The following is a 20625-nucleotide window of genomic DNA, read 5'->3' on the forward strand; positions in this document are numbered from 1 at the left end:
TGCTACAGTGTTTGGTTAAGCCTTATCTGTTTTCAAACCATCGAACTTTCACAATTTATGCTAGGCGAATGCCAAAGTTTCTTTTAGCAGGGGAGTAGTGTTTGGATGAAAATGTATATGCTACAAACAAATGGTTTTTACCTGCTATTTTCAATTATGAATCCATAAGTTAATTTTCCCATACCGGGAGACAACAAATGCCGCCTGGGTGAAAACCAGATATCCTGGCCGCTAGACCACATGGGAAACTTGCGATACCAGATAGCCTCAATGCCAGGAAATTAACACCAATGCACCATTCGAATCCAAAGCAAGACACCTGAGTCAGGCAGCGACTAGCTTTAAATTTAAAAGTGACTGGACAGTGCTTTCACTCAAGTCAACTCATTAAAAACTGTGTGATAAAAAGGTTTCCTATTGACAAGATCCTAAACAATCCAGCCAATTTGTTAAATGCAAGGGAGTAAATGCGATGTTAAAGTCATTTAAACATGGGCAGAACATGTTTGCTACTACTACAGTGCTTGGTTTAAGCCTTATCTGTAATCAAACCATGCACCTTTCTTGCCAGGGGAATGCCAAAGTTTCTATTAGCAGGGCTGTCATGTTTGGATGACGCTTTATGCGCTACAAACAAATGGCTTTTAACTGCTATTTTCCATTATGAATCCATAATTTAATTTGACCATACCGGGAGTCAAACCCAGGTGAAAACCAGAAATCCTGACTGCTAGACCATACAGGAAACTTGTTTTTCAGTCAAAAACAATTGAGAGTGGCCAAGAAGGCGGTCCACACGGAAGGGACCGGCTCAAAAGGTTGCCCCAGCAAGACACCGGAGTCAGGCTGCGAGTAGCTTTAAATTTCAAAGTGAAAGGGTGGTGCTTTCACTCAAGTCGAATTGTTAGCAATCGTGTGATGAATAAGCTAAATCTCAACATGACAGAAGATCAACAAGCCAGCTAGGAGTCAAACCTAGAATCTTCTGATTTGTAGTCAGACACGTTATCCATTGCTCCACTGGCCCGGAAAACTAATGCCCATGTAAGATATTTTCTGTATCAAATTACTTTTCTGTTTTTCGGTCAAAAACAATTGAGAGTGGCCAAGAAGGCGGTGCACACGGAAGGGACCGGCTCAAAAGGTTGCCGTGACCCAGAGTCGAACCGGGGTTGCTGCAGCCACAATGCAGAGTACTAACCTCTATATGATCACGGCAATTTTCGCTTAGCACACGGGTTCCCAGTGCAATGTTTCCTCCCACAAAATGGCAAATTTGTAATGCTAGGAACCCAAGAGTGCCATTCTCTGAAAGTTGCAACAATCATTTTTGCCTGCCACCTTTTTGAATCTACTTTAAATCTTCTAGTGGCCTAAATCTAAATCAAATGGTATGCTTGTATAATAATCCAATAACCTATTGTATTCTTGAGTGCTGAGGCTTGAAATCCAAGATGGCTGTGAATTCCAAGAATGCAACGCATGTCTCTCATATATCTTTTCAAATGTACTACTCTAAAAGGCTTAATCAGGCTTTAAAATAAATGTATTAAACAGAGTATAGTGAACATCAAGAGACAAACTTCAACTAGTTTTCCATGATATTTCAGGTTTTATGCTTCAGAAACCTCTTGTGCACATATGGGGCTATCAATCAACAAAGGCAATGGATGAAACATCCATGCTTGCAGAAAAAACAAAACTATCCATGTAGTATCAATGCAAAAGATTCTGGGGTATCCCTGTAACTCAGCCTTTCTAGGCTGAGTAACAGCTTCCTTCTCTTTTCAAATAGGTTTCCTATTGACAAGATCCTAAACAATCCAGCCAATTTGTTAAATGCAAGGGAGTAAATGCGATGTTAAAGTCATTTAAACATGGGCAGAACATGTTTGCTACTGCTACAGTGCTTGGTTTAAGCCTTATCTGTAATCAAACCATGCACCTTTCTTGCCAGGGGAATGCCAAAGTTTCTATTAGCAGGGCTGTTATGTTTGGATGGCGCTTTATGCGCTACAAACAAATGGCTTTTAACTGCTATTTTCCATTATGAATCCATAATTTAATTTGACCATACCGGGAGTCAAACCCAGGTGAAAACCAGAAATCCTGACTGCTAGACCACACAGGAAACTTGTTTTACAGTCAAAAACAATTGAGAGTGGCCAAGAAGGCGGTCCACACGGAAGGGAACGGCTCAAAAGGTTGCCATAGCAAGACACTCGAGTCAGGCTGCGAGTAGCTTTAAATTTCAAAGTGATAGGGTGGTGCTTTCACTCAAGTCGAATTTTAGCAATCGTGTGATGAATAAGCTAAATCTTAACATGACAGGAGATCAACGAGCCAGCTAGGAGTCGAACCTAGAATCTTCTGACTCGTAGTCAGACACGTTATCCATTGCACCACTGGGCTCGAAAACTAATGCCCATGTAAGATATTTTCTGTATCAAATTACTTTTCTGTTTTTCGGTCAAAAACAATTGAGAGTGGACAAGAAGGCGGTCCACACGGAAGGGACCGGCTCAAAAGGCTGCCGTGACCCGGAGTCGCTGCAGCCACAATGCAGAGTACTAACCTCTATACGATCACGGCAATATTCGCTTAGCACACAGGTTCCCAGTGCAATGTTTCCTCCCACAAAATGGCAAATTTGTAATGCTAGGAACCCAAGAGTGCCATTCTCTGAAAGTCACAACAATAATTTTTGCCTGCCACCTTTTTGAATCTACTTTAAATCTTCTAGTGGCCTAAATCTAAATCAAATGGTATGCTTGTATAATAATCCAATAACCTATTGTATTCTTGAGTGCTGAGGCTTGAAATCCAAGATGGCTGTGAATTCCAGGAATGCAACCCATGTCTATCAAATTTTCTACTCATAAAAGCTTAATTGGTTTAGAAATTCTTTTGTGTGTGTAAAACGGTGCTTTCACTCAAGTCGATGCTTTAGACATTTTTGGACAAAGAAGCTAATTGCGCCAATAAGATAATGTTTTCTTGAAATCCAAGATAACCTAGTGTATTCTTGAGTACTGAGGCTTGAAATCCAAGCCGGCTGTGAATTCCAAGAATGCAACCCATGTCTCTCATATATCTTTTCAAATGTACTACTCTAAAAGGCTTAATCAGGCTTTAAAATAAATGTATTAAACAGAGTATAGTGAACATCAAGAGACAAACTTCAACTAGTTTTCCATGATATTTCAGGTTTTATGCTTCAGAAACCTCTTGTGCACATATGGGGCTATCAATCAACAAAGGCAATGGATGAAACATCCATGCTTGCAGAAAAAACAAAACTATCCATGTAGCATCAATGCAAAAGATTCTGGGGTATCCCTGTAACTCAGCCTTTCTAGGCTGAGTAACAGCTTCCTTCTCTTTTCAAATAGGTTTCCTATTGACAAGATCCTAAACAATCCAGCCAATTTGTTAAATGCAAGGGAGTAAATGCGATGTTAAAGTCATTTAAACATGGGCAGAACATGTTTGCTACTACTACAGTGCTTGGTTTAAGCCTTATCTGTAATCAAACCAAGCACCTTTCTTGCCAGGGGAATGCCAAAGTTTCTATTAGCAGGGCTGTCATGTTTGGATGACGCTTTATGCGCTACAAACAAATGGCTTTTAACGGCTATTTTCCATTATGAATCCATAATTTAATTTGACCATACCAGGAGTCAAACCCAGGTGAAAACCAGAAATCCTGACTGCTAGACCATACAGGAAACTTGTTTTTCAGTCAAAAACAATTGAGAGTGGCCAAGAAGGCGGTCCACACGGAAGGGACCGGCTCAAAAGGTTGCCATGACCCGGAGTCGAACCGGGGTTGCTGCAGCCACAATGCAGAGTACTAACCTCTATACGATCACGGCAATATTCGCTTAGCACACAGGTTCCCAGTGCAATGTTTCCTCCCACAAAATGGCAAATTTGTAATGCTAGGAACCCCAGAGTGCCATTCTCTGAAATTCGCAACAATAATTTTTGCCTGCCACCTTTTTGAATCTACTTTAAATCTTCTAGTGGCCTAAATCTAAATCAAATGGTATGCTTGTATAATAATCCAATAACCTATTGTATTCTTGAGTGCTGAGGCTTGAAATCCAAGATGGCTGTGAATTCCAGGAATGCAACCCATGTCTCTCAAATTTTCTCCTCATAAAGGCTTAATTGGTTTAGAAATTCTTTTGTCTGTGTAAAACGGTGCTTTCACTCAAGTCGACGCTTTAGACATTTTTGGACAAAGAAGCTAATTGCGCCAATAAGATAATGTTTTCTTGAAATCCAAGATAACCTAGTGTATTCTTGAGTACTGAGGCTTGAAATCCAAGACGGCTGTGAATTCCAAGAATGCAACCCATGTCTCTCATATATCTTTTCAAATGTACTACTCTAAAAGGCTTAATCAGGCTTTAAAATAAATGTATTAAACAGAGTATAGTGAACATCAAGAGACAAACTTCAACTAGTTTTCCATGATATTTCAGGTTTTATGCTTCAGAAACCTCTTGTGCACATATGGGGCTATCAATCAACAAAGGCAATGGATGAAACATCCATGCTTGCAGAAAAAACAAAACTATCCATGTAGCATCAATGCAAAAGATTCTGGGGTATCCCTGTAACTCAGCCTTTCTAGGCTGAGTAACAGCTTCCTTCTCTTTTCAAATAGGTTTCCTATTGACAAGATCCTAAACAATCCAGCCAATTTGTTGAATGCAAGGGAGTAAATGCGATGTTAAAGTCATTTAAACATGGGCAGAACATGTTTGCTACTGCTACAGTGCTTGGTTTAAGCCTTATCTCTAATCAAACCATGCACCTTTCTTGCCAGGAGAATGCCAAAGTTTCTATTAGCAGGGCTGTCATGTTTGGATGACGCTTCATGCGCTACAAACAAATGGCTTTTAACTGCTATTTTCCATTATGAATCCATAATTTAATTTGACCATACCGGGAGTCAAACCCAGGTGAAAACCAGAAATCCTGACTGCTAGACCATACAGGAAACTTGATTTTCAGTCAAAAACAATTGAGAGTGGCCAAGAAGGCGGTCCACACGGAAGGGACCGGCTCAAAAGTTTGCCCCAGCAAGACACCGGAGTGAGGCTGCGAGTAGCTTTAAATTTTAAAGTGATAGGGTGGTGCTTTCACTCAAGTCGAATTGTTAGCAATCGTGTGATGAATAAGCTAAATCTCAACATGACAGGAGATCAACGAGCCAGCTAGGAGTCGAACCTAGAATCTTCTGATTCGTAGTCAGACACGTTATCCATTGCGCCACTGGCCCGGAAAACTAATGCCCATGTAAGATATTTTCTGTATCAAATTACTTTTCTGTTTTTCGGTCAAAAACAATTGAGAGTGGACAAGAAGGCGGTCCACACGGAAGGGACCGGCTCAAAAGGTTGCCGTGACCCGGAGTTGCTGCAGCCACAATGCAGAGTACTAACCTCTATACGATCACGGCAATATTCGCTTAGCACACAGGTTCCCAGTGCAATGTTTCCTCCCACAAAATGGCAAATTTGTAATGCTAGGAACCCAAGAGTGCCATTCTCTGAAATTCGCAACAATAATTTTTGCCTGCCACCTTTTTGAATCTACTTTAAATCTTCTAGTGGCCTAAATCTAAATCAAATGGTATGCTTGTATAATAATCCAATAACCTATTGTATTCTTGAGTGCTGAGGCTTGAAATCCAAGATGGCTGTGAATTCCAGGAATGCAACCCATGTCTCTCAAATTTTCTCCTCATAAAGGCTTAATTGGTTTAGAAATTCTTTAGTCTGTGTAAAACGGTGCTTTCACTCAAGTCGACGCTTTAGACATTTTTGGACAAAGAAGCTAATTGCGCCAATAAGATAATGTTTTCTTGAAATCCAAGATAACCTAGTGTATTCTTGAGTACTGAGGCTTGAAATCCAAGACGGCTGTGAATTCCAAGAATGCAACCCATGTCTCTCATATATCTTTTCAAATGTACTACTCTAAAAGGCTTAATCAGGCTTTAAAATAAATGTATTAAACAGAGTATAGTGAACATCAAGAGACAAACTTCAACTAGTTTTCCATGATATTTCAGGTTTTATGCTTCAGAAACCTCTTGTGCACATATGGGGCTATCAATCAACAAAGGCAATGGATGAAACATCCATGCTTGCAGAAAAAACAAAACTATCCATGTAGCATCAATGCAAAAGATTCTGGGGTATCCCTGTAACTCAGCCTTTCTAGGCTGAGTAACAGCTTCCTTCTCTTTTCAAATAGGTTTCCTATTGACAAGATCCTAAACAATCCAGCCAATTTGTTAAATGCAAGGGAGTAAATGCGATGTTAAAGTCATTTAAACATGGGCAGAACATGTTTGCTACTACTACAGTGCTTGGTTTAAGCCTTATCTGTAATCAAACCAAGCACCTTTCTTGCCAGGGGAATGCCAAAGTTTCTATTAGCAGGGCTGTCATGTTTGGATGACGCTTTATGCGCTACAAACAAATGGCTTTTAACGGCTATTTTCCATTATGAATCCATAATTTAATTTGACCATACCAGGAGTCAAACCCAGGTGAAAACCAGAAATCCTGACTGCTAGACCATACAGGAAACTTGTTTTTCAGTCAAAAACAATTGAGAGTGGCCAAGAAGGCGGTCCACACGGAAGGGACCGGCTCAAAAGGTTGCCCCAGCAAGACACCGGAGTGAGGCTGCGAGTAGCTTTAAATTTTAAAGTGATAGGGTAGTTCTTTCACTCAAGTCGAATTGTTAGCAATCGTGTGATGAATAAGCTAAATCTCAACATTACAGGAGATCAACAAGCCAGCTAGGAGTCGAACCTAGAATCTTCTGATTCTTAGTCAGACACGTTATCCATTGCGCCACTGGCTCGGAAAACTAACTCCCATGTAAGATATTTTCTGTATCAAATTACTTTTCTGTTTTTCGGTCAAAAACAATTGAGAGTGGACAAGAAGGCGGTCCACACGGAAGGGACCGGCTCAAATGGTTGCCGTGACCCGGAGTTGCTGCAGCCACAATGCAGAGTACTAACCTCTATACGATCACGGCAATATTCACTTAGCACACAGGTTCGCAGTGCAATGTTTCCTCCCACAAAATGGCAAATTTGTAATGCTAGGAACCCAATAGTGCCATTCTCTGAAAGTCGCAACAATAATTTTTGCCTGCCACCTTTTTGAATCTACTTTAAATCTTCTAGTGGCCTAAATCTAAATCAAATGGTATGCTTGTATAATAATCCAATAACCTATTGTATTCTTGAGTGCTGAGGCTTGAAATCCAAGATGGCTGTGAATTCCAGGAATGCAACCCATGTCTCTCAAATTTTCTCCTCATAAAGGCTTAATTGGTTTAGAAATTCTTTTGTCTGTGTAAAACGGTGCTTTCACTCAAGTCGACGCTTTAGACATTTTTGGACAAAGAAGCTAATTGCGCCAATAAGATAATGTTTTCTTGAAATCCAAGATAACCTAGTGTATTCTTGAGTACTGAGGCTTGAAATCCAAGACGGCTGTGAATTCCAAGAATGCAACCCATGTCTCTCATATATCTTTTCAAATGTACTACTCTAAAAGGCTTAATCAGGCTTTAAAATAAATGTATTAAACAGAGTATAGTGAACATCAAGAGACAAACTTCAACTAGTTTTCCATGATATTTCAGGTTTTATGCTTCAGAAACCTCTTGTGCACATATGGGGCTATCAATCAACAAAGGCAATGGATGAAACATCCATGCTTGCAGAAAAAACAAAACTATCCATGTAGCATCAATGCAAAAGATTCTGGGGTATCCCTGTAACTCAGCCTTTCTAGGCTGAGTAACAGCTTCCTTCTCTTTTCAAATAGGTTTCCTATTGACAAGATCCTAAACAATCCAGCCAATTTGTTGAATGCAAGGGAGTAAATGCGATGTTAAAGTCATTTAAACATGGGCAGAACATGTTTGCTACTGCTACAGTGCTTGGTTTAAGCCTTATCTCTAATCAAACCATGCACCTTTCTTGCCAGGAGAATGCCAAAGTTTCTATTAGCAGGGCTGTCATGTTTGGATGACGCTTCATGCGCTACAAACAAATGGCTTTTAACTGCTATTTTCCATTATGAATCCATAATTTAATTTGACCATACCGGGAGTCAAACCCAGGTGAAAACCAGAAATCCTGACTGCTAGACCATACAGGAAACTTGATTTTCAGTCAAAAACAATTGAGAGTGGCCAAGAAGGCGGTCCACACGGAAGGGACCGGCTCAAAAGTTTGCCCCAGCAAGACACCGGAGTGAGGCTGCGAGTAGCTTTAAATTTTAAAGTGATAGGGTGGTGCTTTCACTCAAGTCGAATTGTTAGCAATCGTGTGATGAATAAGCTAAATCTCAACATGACAGGAGATCAACGAGCCAGCTAGGAGTCGAACCTAGAATCTTCTGATTCGTAGTCAGACACGTTATCCATTGCGCCACTGGCCCGGAAAACTAATGCCCATGTAAGATATTTTCTGTATCAAATTACTTTTCTGTTTTTCGGTCAAAAACAATTGAGAGTGGACAAGAAGGCGGTCCACACGGAAGGGACCGGCTCAAAAGGTTGCCGTGACCCGGAGTTGCTGCAGCCACAATGCAGAGTACTAACCTCTATACGATCACGGCAATATTCGCTTAGCACACAGGTTCCCAGTGCAATGTTTCCTCCCACAAAATGGCAAATTTGTAATGCTAGGAACCCAAGAGTGCCATTCTCTGAAATTCGCAACAATAATTTTTGCCTGCCACCTTTTTGAATCTACTTTAAATCTTCTAGTGGCCTAAATCTAAATCAAATGGTATGCTTGTATAATAATCCAATAACCTATTGTATTCTTGAGTGCTGAGGCTTGAAATCCAAGATGGCTGTGAATTCCAGGAATGCAACCCATGTCTCTCAAATTTTCTCCTCATAAAGGCTTAATTGGTTTAGAAATTCTTTAGTCTGTGTAAAACGGTGCTTTCACTCAAGTCGACGCTTTAGACATTTTTGGACAAAGAAGCTAATTGCGCCAATAAGATAATGTTTTCTTGAAATCCAAGATAACCTAGTGTATTCTTGAGTACTGAGGCTTGAAATCCAAGACGGCTGTGAATTCCAAGAATGCAACCCATGTCTCTCATATATCTTTTCAAATGTACTACTCTAAAAGGCTTAATCAGGCTTTAAAATAAATGTATTAAACAGAGTATAGTGAACATCAAGAGACAAACTTCAACTAGTTTTCCATGATATTTCAGGTTTTATGCTTCAGAAACCTCTTGTGCACATATGGGGCTATCAATCAACAAAGGCAATGGATGAAACATCCATGCTTGCAGAAAAAACAAAACTATCCATGTAGCATCAATGCAAAAGATTCTGGGGTATCCCTGTAACTCAGCCTTTCTAGGCTGAGTAACAGCTTCCTTCTCTTTTCAAATAGGTTTCCTATTGACAAGATCCTAAACAATCCAGCCAATTTGTTAAATGCAAGGGAGTAAATGCGATGTTAAAGTCATTTAAACATGGGCAGAACATGTTTGCTACTACTACAGTGCTTGGTTTAAGCCTTATCTGTAATCAAACCAAGCACCTTTCTTGCCAGGGGAATGCCAAAGTTTCTATTAGCAGGGCTGTCATGTTTGGATGACGCTTTATGCGCTACAAACAAATGGCTTTTAACGGCTATTTTCCATTATGAATCCATAATTTAATTTGACCATACCAGGAGTCAAACCCAGGTGAAAACCAGAAATCCTGACTGCTAGACCATACAGGAAACTTGTTTTTCAGTCAAAAACAATTGAGAGTGGCCAAGAAGGCGGTCCACACGGAAGGGACCGGCTCAAAAGGTTGCCCCAGCAAGACACCGGAGTGAGGCTGCGAGTAGCTTTAAATTTTAAAGTGATAGGGTAGTTCTTTCACTCAAGTCGAATTGTTAGCAATCGTGTAATGAATAAGCTAAATCTCAACATTACAGGAGATCAACAAGCCAGCTAGGAGTCGAACCTAGAATCTTCTGATTCTTAGTCAGACACGTTATCCATTGCGCCACTGGCTCGGAAAACTAATTCCCATGTAAGATATTTTCTGTATCAAATTACTTTTCTGTTTTTCGGTCAAAAACAATTGAGAGTGGACAAGAAGGCGGTCCACACGGAAGGGACCGGCTCAAATGGTTGCCGTGACCCGGAGTTGCTGCAGCCACAATGCAGAGTACTAACCTCTATACGATCACGGCAATATTCACTTAGCACACAGGTTCGCAGTGCAATGTTTCCTCCCACAAAATGGCAAATTTGTAATGCTAGGAACCCAATAGTGCCATTCTCTGAAAGTCGCAACAATAATTTTTGCCTGCCACCTTTTTGAATCTACTTTAAATCTTCTAGTGGCCTAAATCTAAATCAAATGGTATGCTTGTATAATAATCCAATAACCTATTGTATTCTTGAGTGCTGAGGCTTGAAATCCAAGATGGCTGTGAATTCCAGGAATGCAACCCATGTCTCTCAAATTTTCTCCTCATAAAGGCTTAATTGGTTTAGAAATTCTTTTGTCTGTGTAAAACGGTGCTTTCACTCAAGTCGACGCTTTAGACATTTTTGGACAAAGAAGCTAATTGCGCCAATAAGATAATGTTTTCTTGAAATCCAAGATAACCTAGTGTATTCTTGAGTACTGAGGCTTGAAATCCAAGACGGCTGTGAATTCCAAGAATGCAACCCATGTCTCTCATATATCTTTTCAAATGTACTACTCTAAAAGGCTTAATCAGGCTTTAAAATAAATGTATTAAACAGAGTATAGTGAACATCAAGAGACAAACTTCAACTAGGTTTCCATGATATTTCAGGTTTTATGCTTCAGAAACCTCTTGTGCACATATGGGGCTATCAATCAACAAAGGCAATGGATGAAACATCCATGCTTGCAGAAAAAACAAAACTATCCATGTAGCATCAATGCAAAAGATTCTGGGGTATCCCTGTAACTCAGCCTTTCTAGGCTGAGTAACAGCTTCCTTCTCTTTTCAAATAGGTTTCCTATTGACAAGATCCTAAACAATCCAGCCAATTTGTTGAATGCAAGGGAGTAAATGCGATGTTAAAGTCATTTAAACATGGGCAGAACATGTTTTCTACTGCTACAGTGCTTGGTTTAAGCCTTATCTGTAATCAAACCATGCACCTTTCTTGCCAGGAGAATGCCAAAGTTTCTATTAGCCGGGCTGTCATGTTTGGATGACGCTTCATGCGCTACAAACAAATGGCTTTTAACTGCTATTTTCCATTATGAATCCATAATTTAATTTGACCATACCGGGAGTCAAACCCAGGTGAAAACCAGAAATCCTGACTGCTAGACCATACAGGAAACTTGTTTTTCAGTCAAAAACAATTGAGAGTGGCCAAGAAGGCGGTCCACACGGAAGGGACCGGCTCAAAAGGTTGCCATGACCCGGAGTCGAACCGGGGTTGCTGCAGCCACAATGCAGAGTACTAACCTCTATACGATCACGGCAATATTCGCTTAGCACACAGGTTCCCAGTGCAATGTTTCCTCCCACAAAATGGCAAATTTGTAATGCTAGGAACCCCAGAGTGCCATTCTCTGAAATTCGCAACAATAATTTTTGCCTGCCACCTTTTTGAATCTACTTTAAATCTTCTAGTGGCCTAAATCTAAATCAAATGGTATGCTTGTATAATAATCCAATAACCTATTGTATTCTTGAGTGCTGAGGCTTGAAATCCAAGATGGCTGTGAATTCCAGGAATGCAACCCATGTCTCTCAAATTTTCTCCTCATAAAGGCTTAATTGGTTTAGAAATTCTTTTGTCTGTGTAAAACGGTGCTTTCACTCAAGTCGACGCTTTAGACATTTTTGGACAAAGAAGCTAATTGCGCCAATAAGATAATGTTTTCTTGAAATCCAAGATAACCTAGTGTATTCTTGAGTACTGAGGCTTGAAATCCAAGACGGCTGTGAATTCCAAGAATGCAACCCATGTCTCTCATATATCTTTTCAAATGTACTACTCTAAAAGGCTTAATCAGGCTTTAAAATAAATGTATTAAACAGAGTATAGTGAACATCAAGAGACAAACTTCAACTAGTTTTCCATGATATTTCAGGTTTTATGCTTCAGAAACCTCTTGTGCACATATGGGGCTATCAATCAACAAAGGCAATGGATGAAACATCCATGCTTGCAGAAAAAACAAAACTATCCATGTAGCATCAATGCAAAAGATTCTGGGGTATCCCTGTAACTCAGCCTTTCTAGGCTGAGTAACAGCTTCCTTCTCTTTTCAAATAGGTTTCCTATTGACAAGATCCTAAACAATCCAGCCAATTTGTTAAATGCAAGGGAGTAAATGCGATGTTAAAGTCATTTAAACATGGGCAGAACATGTTTGCTACTACTACAGTGCTTGGTTTAAGCCTTATCTGTAATCAAACCAAGCACCTTTCTTGCCAGGGGAATGCCAAAGTTTCTATTAGCAGGGCTGTCATGTTTGGATGACGCTTTATGCGCTACAAACAAATGGCTTTTAACGGCTATTTTCCATTATGAATCCATAATTTAATTTGACCATACCAGGAGTCAAACCCAGGTGAAAACCAGAAATCCTGACTGCTAGACCATACAGGAAACTTGTTTTTCAGTCAAAAACAATTGAGAGTGGCCAAGAAGGCGGTCCACACGGAAGGGACCGGCTCAAAAGGTTGCCCCAGCAAGACACCGGAGTGAGGCTGCGAGTAGCTTTAAATTTTAAAGTGATAGGGTAGTTCTTTCACTCAAGTCGAATTGTTAGCAATCGTGTAATGAATAAGCTAAATCTCAACATTACAGGAGATCAACAAGCCAGCTAGGAGTCGAACCTAGAATCTTCTGATTCTTAGTCAGACACGTTATCCATTGCGCCACTGGCTCGGAAAACTAATTCCCATGTAAGATATTTTCTGTATCAAATTACTTTTCTGTTTTTCGGTCAAAAACAATTGAGAGTGGACAAGAAGGCGGTCCACACGGAAGGGACCGGCTCAAATGGTTGCCGTGACCCGGAGTTGCTGCAGCCACAATGCAGAGTACTAACCTCTATACGATCACGGCAATATTCACTTAGCACACAGGTTCGCAGTGCAATGTTTCCTCCCACAAAATGGCAAATTTGTAATGCTAGGAACCCAATAGTGCCATTCTCTGAAAGTCGCAACAATAATTTTTGCCTGCCACCTTTTTGAATCTACTTTAAATCTTCTAGTGGCCTAAATCTAAATCAAATGGTATGCTTGTATAATAATCCAATAACCTATTGTATTCTTGAGTGCTGAGGCTTGAAATCCAAGATGGCTGTGAATTCCAGGAATGCAACCCATGTCTCTCAAATTTTCTCCTCATAAAGGCTTAATTGGTTTAGAAATTCTTTTGTCTGTGTAAAACGGTGCTTTCACTCAAGTCGACGCTTTAGACATTTTTGGACAAAGAAGCTAATTGCGCCAATAAGATAATGTTTTCTTGAAATCCAAGATAACCTAGTGTATTCTTGAGTACTGAGGCTTGAAATCCAAGACGGCTGTGAATTCCAAGAATGCAACCCATGTCTCTCATATATCTTTTCAAATGTACTACTCTAAAAGGCTTAATCAGGCTTTAAAATAAATGTATTAAACAGAGTATAGTGAACATCAAGAGACAAACTTCAACTAGGTTTCCATGATATTTCAGGTTTTATGCTTCAGAAACCTCTTGTGCACATATGGGGCTATCAATCAACAAAGGCAATGGATGAAACATCCATGCTTGCAGAAAAAACAAAACTATCCATGTAGCATCAATGCAAAAGATTCTGGGGTATCCCTGTAACTCAGCCTTTCTAGGCTGAGTAACAGCTTCCTTCTCTTTTCAAATAGGTTTCCTATTGACAAGATCCTAAACAATCCAGCCAATTTGTTGAATGCAAGGGAGTAAATGCGATGTTAAAGTCATTTAAACATGGGCAGAACATGTTTTCTACTGCTACAGTGCTTGGTTTAAGCCTTATCTGTAATCAAACCATGCACCTTTCTTGCCAGGAGAATGCCAAAGTTTCTATTAGCAGGGCTGTCATGTTTGGATGACGCTTCATGCGCTACAAACAAATGGCTTTTAACTGCTATTTTCCATTATGAATCCATAATTTAATTTGACCATACCGGGAGTCAAACCCAGGTGAAAACCAGAAATCCTGACTGCTAGACCATACAGGAAACTTGTTTTTCAGTCAAAAACAATTGAGAGTGGCCAAGAAGGCGGTCCACACGGAAGGGACCGGCTCAAAAGGTTGCCATGACCCGGAGTCGAACCGGGGTTGCTGCAGCCACAATGCAGAGTACTAACCTCTATACGATCACGGCAATATTCGCTTAGCACACAGGTTCCCAGTGCAATGTTTCCTCCCACAAAATGGCAAATTTGTAATGCTAGGAACCCCAGAGTGCCATTCTCTGAAATTCGCAACAATAATTTTTGCCTGCCACCTTTTTGAATCTACTTTAAATCTTCTAGTGGCCTAAATCTAAATCAAATGGTATGCTTGTATAATAATCCAATAACCTATTGTATTCTTGAGTGCTGAGGCTTGAAATCCAAGATGGCTGTGAATTCCAGGAATGCAACCCATGTCTCTCAAATTTTCTCCTCATAAAGGCTTAATTGGTTTAGAAATTCTTTTGTCTGTGTAAAACGGTGCTTTCACTCAAGTCGACGCTTTAGACATTTTTGGACAAAGAAGCTAATTGCGCCAATAAGATAATGTTTTCTTGAAATCCAAGATAACCTAGTGTATTCTTGAGTACTGAGGCTTGAAATCCAAGACGGCTGTGAATTCCAAGAATGCAACCCATGTCTCTCATATATCTTTTCAAATGTACTACTCTAAAAGGCTTAATCAGGCTTTAAAATAAATGTATTAAACAGAGTATAGTGAACATCAAGAGACAAACTTCAACTAGTTTTCCATGATATTTCAGGTTTTATGCTTCAGAAACCTCTTGTGCACATATGGGGCTATCAATCAACAAAGGCAATGGATGAAACATCCATGCTTGCAGAAAAAACAAAACTATCCATGTAGCATCAATGCAAAAGATTCTGGGGTATCCCTGTAACTCAGCCTTTCTAGGCTGAGTAACAGCTTCCTTCTCTTTTCAAATAGGTTTCCTATTGACAAGATCCTAAACAATCCAGCCAATTTGTTGAATGCAAGGGAGTAAATGCGATGTTAAAGTCATTTAAACATGGACAGAACATGTTTGCTACTGCTACAGTGCTTGGTTTAAGCCTTATCTCTAATCAAACCATGCACCTTTCTTGCCAGGAGAATGCCAAAGTTTCTATTAGCAGGGCTGTCATGTTTGGATGACGCTTCATGCGCTACAAACAAATGGCTTTTAACTGCTATTTTCCATTATGAATCCATAATTTAATTTGACCATACCGGGAGTCAAACCCAGGTGAAAACCAGAAATCCTGACTGCTAGACCATACAGGAAACTTGATTTTCAGTCAAAAACAATTGAGAGTGGCCAAGAAGGCGGTCCACACGGAAGGGACCGGCTCAAAAGTTTGCCCCAGCAAGACACCGGAGTGAGGCTGCGAGTAGCTTTAAATTTTAAAGTGATAGGGTGGTGCTTTCACTCAAGTCGAATTGTTAGCAATCGTGTGATGAATAAGCTAAATCTCAACATGACAGGAGATCAACGAGCCAGCTAGGAGTCGAACCTAGAATCTTCTGATTCGTAGTCAGACACGTTATCCATTGCGCCACTGGCCCGGAAAACTAATGCCCATGTAAGATATTTTCTGTATCAAATTACTTTTCTGTTTTTCGGTCAAAAACAATTGAGAGTGGCCAAGAAGGCGGTCCACACGGAAGGGACCGGCTCAAAAGGTTGCCGTGACCCGGAGTTGCTGCAGCCACAATGCAGAGTACTAACCTCTATACGATCACGGCAATATTCGCTTAGCACACAGGTTCCCAGTGCAATGTTTCCTCCCACAAAATGGCAAATTTGTAATGCTAGGAACCCCAGAGTGCCATTCTCTGAAATTCGCAACAATAATTTTTGCCTGCCACCTTTTTGAATCTACTTTAAATCTTCTAGTGGCCTAAATCTAAATCAAATGGTATGCTTGTATAATAATCCAATAACCTATTGTATTCTTGAGTGCTGAGGCTTGAAATCCAAGATGGCTGTGAATTCCAGGAATGCAACCCATGTCTCTCAAATTTTCTCCTCATAAAGGCTTAATTGGTTTAGAAATTCTTTTGTCTGTGTAAAACGGTGCTTTCACTCAAGTCGACGCTTTAGACATTTTTGGACAAAGAAGCTAATTGCGCCAATAAGATAATGTTTTCTTGAAATCCAAGATAACCTAGTGTATTCTTGAGTACTGAGGCTTGAAATCCAAGACGGCTGTGAATTCCAAGAATGCAACCCATGTCTCTCATATATCTTTTCAAATGTACTACTCTAAAAGGCTTAATCAGGCTTTAAAATAAATGTATTAAACAGAGTATAGTGAACATCAAGAGACAAACTTCAACTAGTTTTCCATGATATTTCAGGTTTTATGCTTCAGAAACCTCTTGTGCACATATGGGGCTATCAATCAACAAAGGCAATGGATGAAACATCCATGCTTGCAGAAAAAACAAAACTATCCATGTAGCATCAATGCAAAAGATTCTGGGGTATCCCTGTAACTCAGCCTTTCTAGGCTGAGTAACAGCTTCCTTCTCTTTTCAAATAGGTTTCCTATTGACAAGATCCTAAACAATCCAACCAATTTGTTAAATGCAAGGGAGTAAATGCGATGTTAAAGTCATTTAAACATGGGCAGAACATGTTTGCTACTGCTACAGTGCTTGGTTTAAGCCTTATCTCTAATCAAACCATGCACCTTTCTTGCCAGGAGAATGCCAAAGTTTCTATTAGCAGGGCTGTCATGTTTGGATGACGCTTTATGCGCTACAAACAAATGGCTTTTAACTGCTATTTTCCATTATGAATCCATAATTTAATTTGACCATACCGGGAGTCAAACCCAGGTGAAAACCAGAAATCCTGACTGCTAGACCATACAGGAAACTTGTTTTTCAGTCAAAAACAATTGAGAGTGGCCAAGAAGGCGGTCCACACGGAAGGGACCGGCTCAAAAGGTTGCCCCAGCAAGACACCGGAGTGAGGCTGCGAGTAGCTTTAAATTTTAAAGTGATAGGGTGGTGCTTTCACTCAAGTCGAATTGTTAGCAATCGTGTGATGAATAAGCTAAAACTCAACATGACAGGAGATCAACGAGCCAGCGAGGAGTCGAACCTAGAATCTTCTGATTCGTAGTCAGACACGTTATCCATTGCGCCACTGGCCCGGAAAACTAATGCCCATGTAAGATATTTTCTGTATCAAATTACTTTTCTGTTTTTCGGTCAAAAACAATTGAGAGTGGAAAAGAAGGCGGTCCACACGGAAGGGACCGGCTCAAAAGGTTGCCGTGACCCGGAGTTGCTGCAGCCACAATGCAGAGTACTAACCTCTATACGATCACGGCAATATTCGCTTAGCACACAGGTTCCCAGTGCAATGTTTCCTCCCACAAAATGGCAAATTTGTAATGCTAGGAACCCAAGAGTGCCATTCTCTGAAATTCGCAACAATAATTTTTGCCTGCCACCTTTTTGAATCTACTTTAAATCTTCTAGTGGCCTAAATCTAAATCAAATGGTATGCTTGTATAATAATCCAATAACCTATTGTATTCTTGAGTGCTGAGGCTTGAAATCCAAGATGGCTGTGAATTCCAGGAATGCAACCCATGTCTCTCAAATTTTCTCCTCATAAAGGCTTAATTGGTTTAGAAATTATTTTGTCTGTGTAAAACGGTGCTTTCACTCAAGTCGACGCTTTAGACATTTTTGGACAAAGAAGCTAATTGCGCCAATAAGATAATGTTTTCTTGAAATCCAAGATAACCTAGTGTATTCTTGAGTACTGAGGCTTGAAATCCAAGACGGCTGTGAATTCCAAGAATGCAACCCATGTCTCTCATATATCTTTTCAAATGTACTACTCTAAAAGGCTTAATCAGGCTTTAAAATAAATGTATTAAACAGAGTATAGTGAATATCAAGAGACAAGCTTCAACTAGTTTTCCATGATATTTCAGGTTTTATGCTTCAGAAACCTCTTGTGCACATATGGGGCTATCAATCAACAAAGGCAATGGATGAAACATCCATGCTTGCAGAAAAAACAAAACTATCCATGTAGCATCAATGCAAAAGATTCTGGGGTATCCCTGTAACTCAGCCTTTCTAGGCTGAGTAACAGCTTCCTTCTCTTTTCAAATAGGTTTCCTATTGACAAGATCCTAAACAATCCAACCAATTTGTTAAATGCAAGGGAGTAAATGCGATGTTAAAGTAATTTAAACATGGGCAGAACATGTTTGCTACTGCTACAGTGCTTGGTTTAAGCCTTATCTGTAATCAAACCATGCACCTTTCTTGCCAGGAGAATGCCAAAGTTTCTATTAGCAGGGCTGTCATGTTTGGATGACGCTTTATGCGCTACAAACAAATGGCTTTTAACTGCTATTTTCCATTATGAATCCATAATTTAATTTGACCATACCGGGAGTCAAACCCAGGTGAAAACCAGAAATCCTGACTGCTAGACCATACAGGAAACTTGTTTTTCAGTCAAAAACAATTGAGAGTGGCCAAGAAGGCGGTCCACACGGAAGGGACCGGCTCAAAAGGTTGCCCCAGCAAGACACCGGAGTGAGGCTGCGAGTAGCTTTAAATTTTAAAGTGATAGGGTGGTGCTTTCACTCAAGTCGAATTGTTAGCAATCGTGTGATGAATAAGCTAAAACTCAACATGACAGGAGATCAACGAGCCAGCGAACCTAGAATCTTCTGATTCGTAGTCAGACACGTTATCCATTGCGCCACTGGCCCGGAAAACTAATGCCCATGTAAGATATTTTCTGTATCAAATTACTTTTCTGTTTTTCGGTCAAAAACAATTGAGAGTGGAAAAGAAGGCGGTCCACACGGAAGGGACCGGCTCAAAAGGTTGCCGTGACCCGGAGTTGCTGCAGCCACAATGCAGAGTACTAACCTCTATACGATCACGGCAATATTCGCTTAGCACACAGGTTCCCAGTGCAATGTTTCCTCCCACAAAATGGCAAATTTGTAATGCTAGGAACCCAAGAGTGCCATTCTCTGAAATTCGCAACAATAATTTTTGCCTGCCACCTTTTTGAATCTACTTTAAATCTTCTAGTGGCCTAAATCTAAATCAAATGGTATGCTTGTATAATAATCCAATAACCTATTGTATTCTTGAGTGCTGAGGCTTGAAATCCAAGATGGCTGTGAATTCCAGGAATGCAACCCATGTCTCTCAAATTTTCTCCTCATAAAGGCTTAATTGGTTTAGAAATTCTTTTGTCTGTGTAAAACGGTGCTTTCACTCAAGTCGACGCTTTAGAAATTTTTTGACAAAGAAGCTAATTGCGCCAATAAGATAATGTTTTCTTGAAATCCAAGATAACCTAGTGTATTCTTGAGTACTGAGGCTTGAAATCCAAGACGGCTGTGAATTCCAAGAATGCAACCCATGTCTCTCATATATCTTTTCAAATGTACTACTCTAAAAGGCTTAATCAGGCTTTAAAATAAATGTATTAAACAGAGTATAGTGAACATCAAGAGACAAACTTCAACTAGTTTTCCATGATATTTCAGGTTTTATGCTTCAGAAACCTCTTGTGCACATATGGGGCTATCAATCAACAAAGGCAATGGATGAAACATCCATTCTTGCAGAAAAAACAAAACTATCCATGTAGCATCAATGCAAAAGATTCTGGGGTATCCCTGTAACTCAGCCTTTCTAGGCTGAGTAACAGCTTCCTTCTCTTTTCAAATAGGTTTCCTATTGACAAGATCCTAAACAATCCAGCCAATTTGTTGAATGCAAGGGAGTAAATGCGATGTTAAAGTCATTTAAACATGGGCAGAACATGTTTGCTACTGCTACAGTGCTTGGTTTAAGCCTTATCTGTAATCAAACCATGCATCTTTCTTGCCAGGAGAATGCCAAAGTTTCTATTAGCAGGGCTGTCATGTTTGGATGACGCTTCATGCGCTACAAACAAATGGCTTTTAACTGCTATTTTCCATTATGAATCCATAATTTAATTTGACCATACCGGGAGTCAAACCCAGGTGAAAACCAGAAATCCTGACTGCTAGACCATACAGGAAACTTGTTTTTCAGTCAAAAACAATTGAGAGTGGCCAAGAAGGCGGTCCACACGGAAGGGACCGGCTCAAAAGGTTGCCATGACCCGGAGTCGAACCGGGGTTGCTGCAGCCACAATGCAGAGTACTAACCTCTATACGATCACGGCAATATTCGCTTAGCACACAGGTTCCCAGTGCAATGTTTCCTCACACAAAATGGCAAATTTGTAATGCTAGGAACCCAAGAGTGCCATTCTCTGAAATTCGCAACAATAATTTTTGCCTGCCACCT

At 40.2% G+C, this 20625-nt stretch overlaps 7 non-coding genes across 7 annotated transcripts; all 7 read right to left on the reverse strand.

Annotated features, from left to right (window-relative positions):
- Positions 1-5220: 5220 nt before the first annotated feature.
- trnar-acg (transfer RNA arginine (anticodon ACG)) lies at positions 5221-5293 on the reverse strand. The gene has a single exon. It is a non-coding gene; the product is annotated as a tRNA-Arg (tRNA).
- A 1525-nt stretch (positions 5294-6818) lies between these two features.
- Positions 6819-6891, reverse strand: trnar-acg (transfer RNA arginine (anticodon ACG)). Its single transcript has one exon. It is a non-coding gene; the product is annotated as a tRNA-Leu (tRNA).
- A 1525-nt stretch (positions 6892-8416) lies between these two features.
- Positions 8417-8489, reverse strand: trnar-acg (transfer RNA arginine (anticodon ACG)). The gene has a single exon. It is a non-coding gene; the product is annotated as a tRNA-Arg (tRNA).
- A 1525-nt stretch (positions 8490-10014) lies between these two features.
- On the reverse strand, positions 10015-10087 carry trnar-acg (transfer RNA arginine (anticodon ACG)). The gene has a single exon. It is a non-coding gene; the product is annotated as a tRNA-Leu (tRNA).
- A 2808-nt stretch (positions 10088-12895) lies between these two features.
- trnar-acg (transfer RNA arginine (anticodon ACG)) lies at positions 12896-12968 on the reverse strand. Its single transcript has one exon. It is a non-coding gene; the product is annotated as a tRNA-Leu (tRNA).
- A 2808-nt stretch (positions 12969-15776) lies between these two features.
- Positions 15777-15849, reverse strand: trnar-acg (transfer RNA arginine (anticodon ACG)). Its single transcript has one exon. It is a non-coding gene; the product is annotated as a tRNA-Arg (tRNA).
- Positions 15850-17374: 1525 nt separating this feature from the next.
- On the reverse strand, positions 17375-17447 carry trnar-acg (transfer RNA arginine (anticodon ACG)). Its single transcript has one exon. It is a non-coding gene; the product is annotated as a tRNA-Arg (tRNA).
- Positions 17448-20625: the final 3178 nt, after the last annotated feature.

Source organism: Electrophorus electricus, chromosome 7 (assembly GCF_041902795.1).
Source record: "Electrophorus electricus isolate QZ-2024a chromosome 7, ASM4190279v1, whole genome shotgun sequence".
NCBI lineage: Eukaryota > Metazoa > Chordata > Actinopteri > Gymnotiformes > Gymnotidae > Electrophorus > Electrophorus electricus.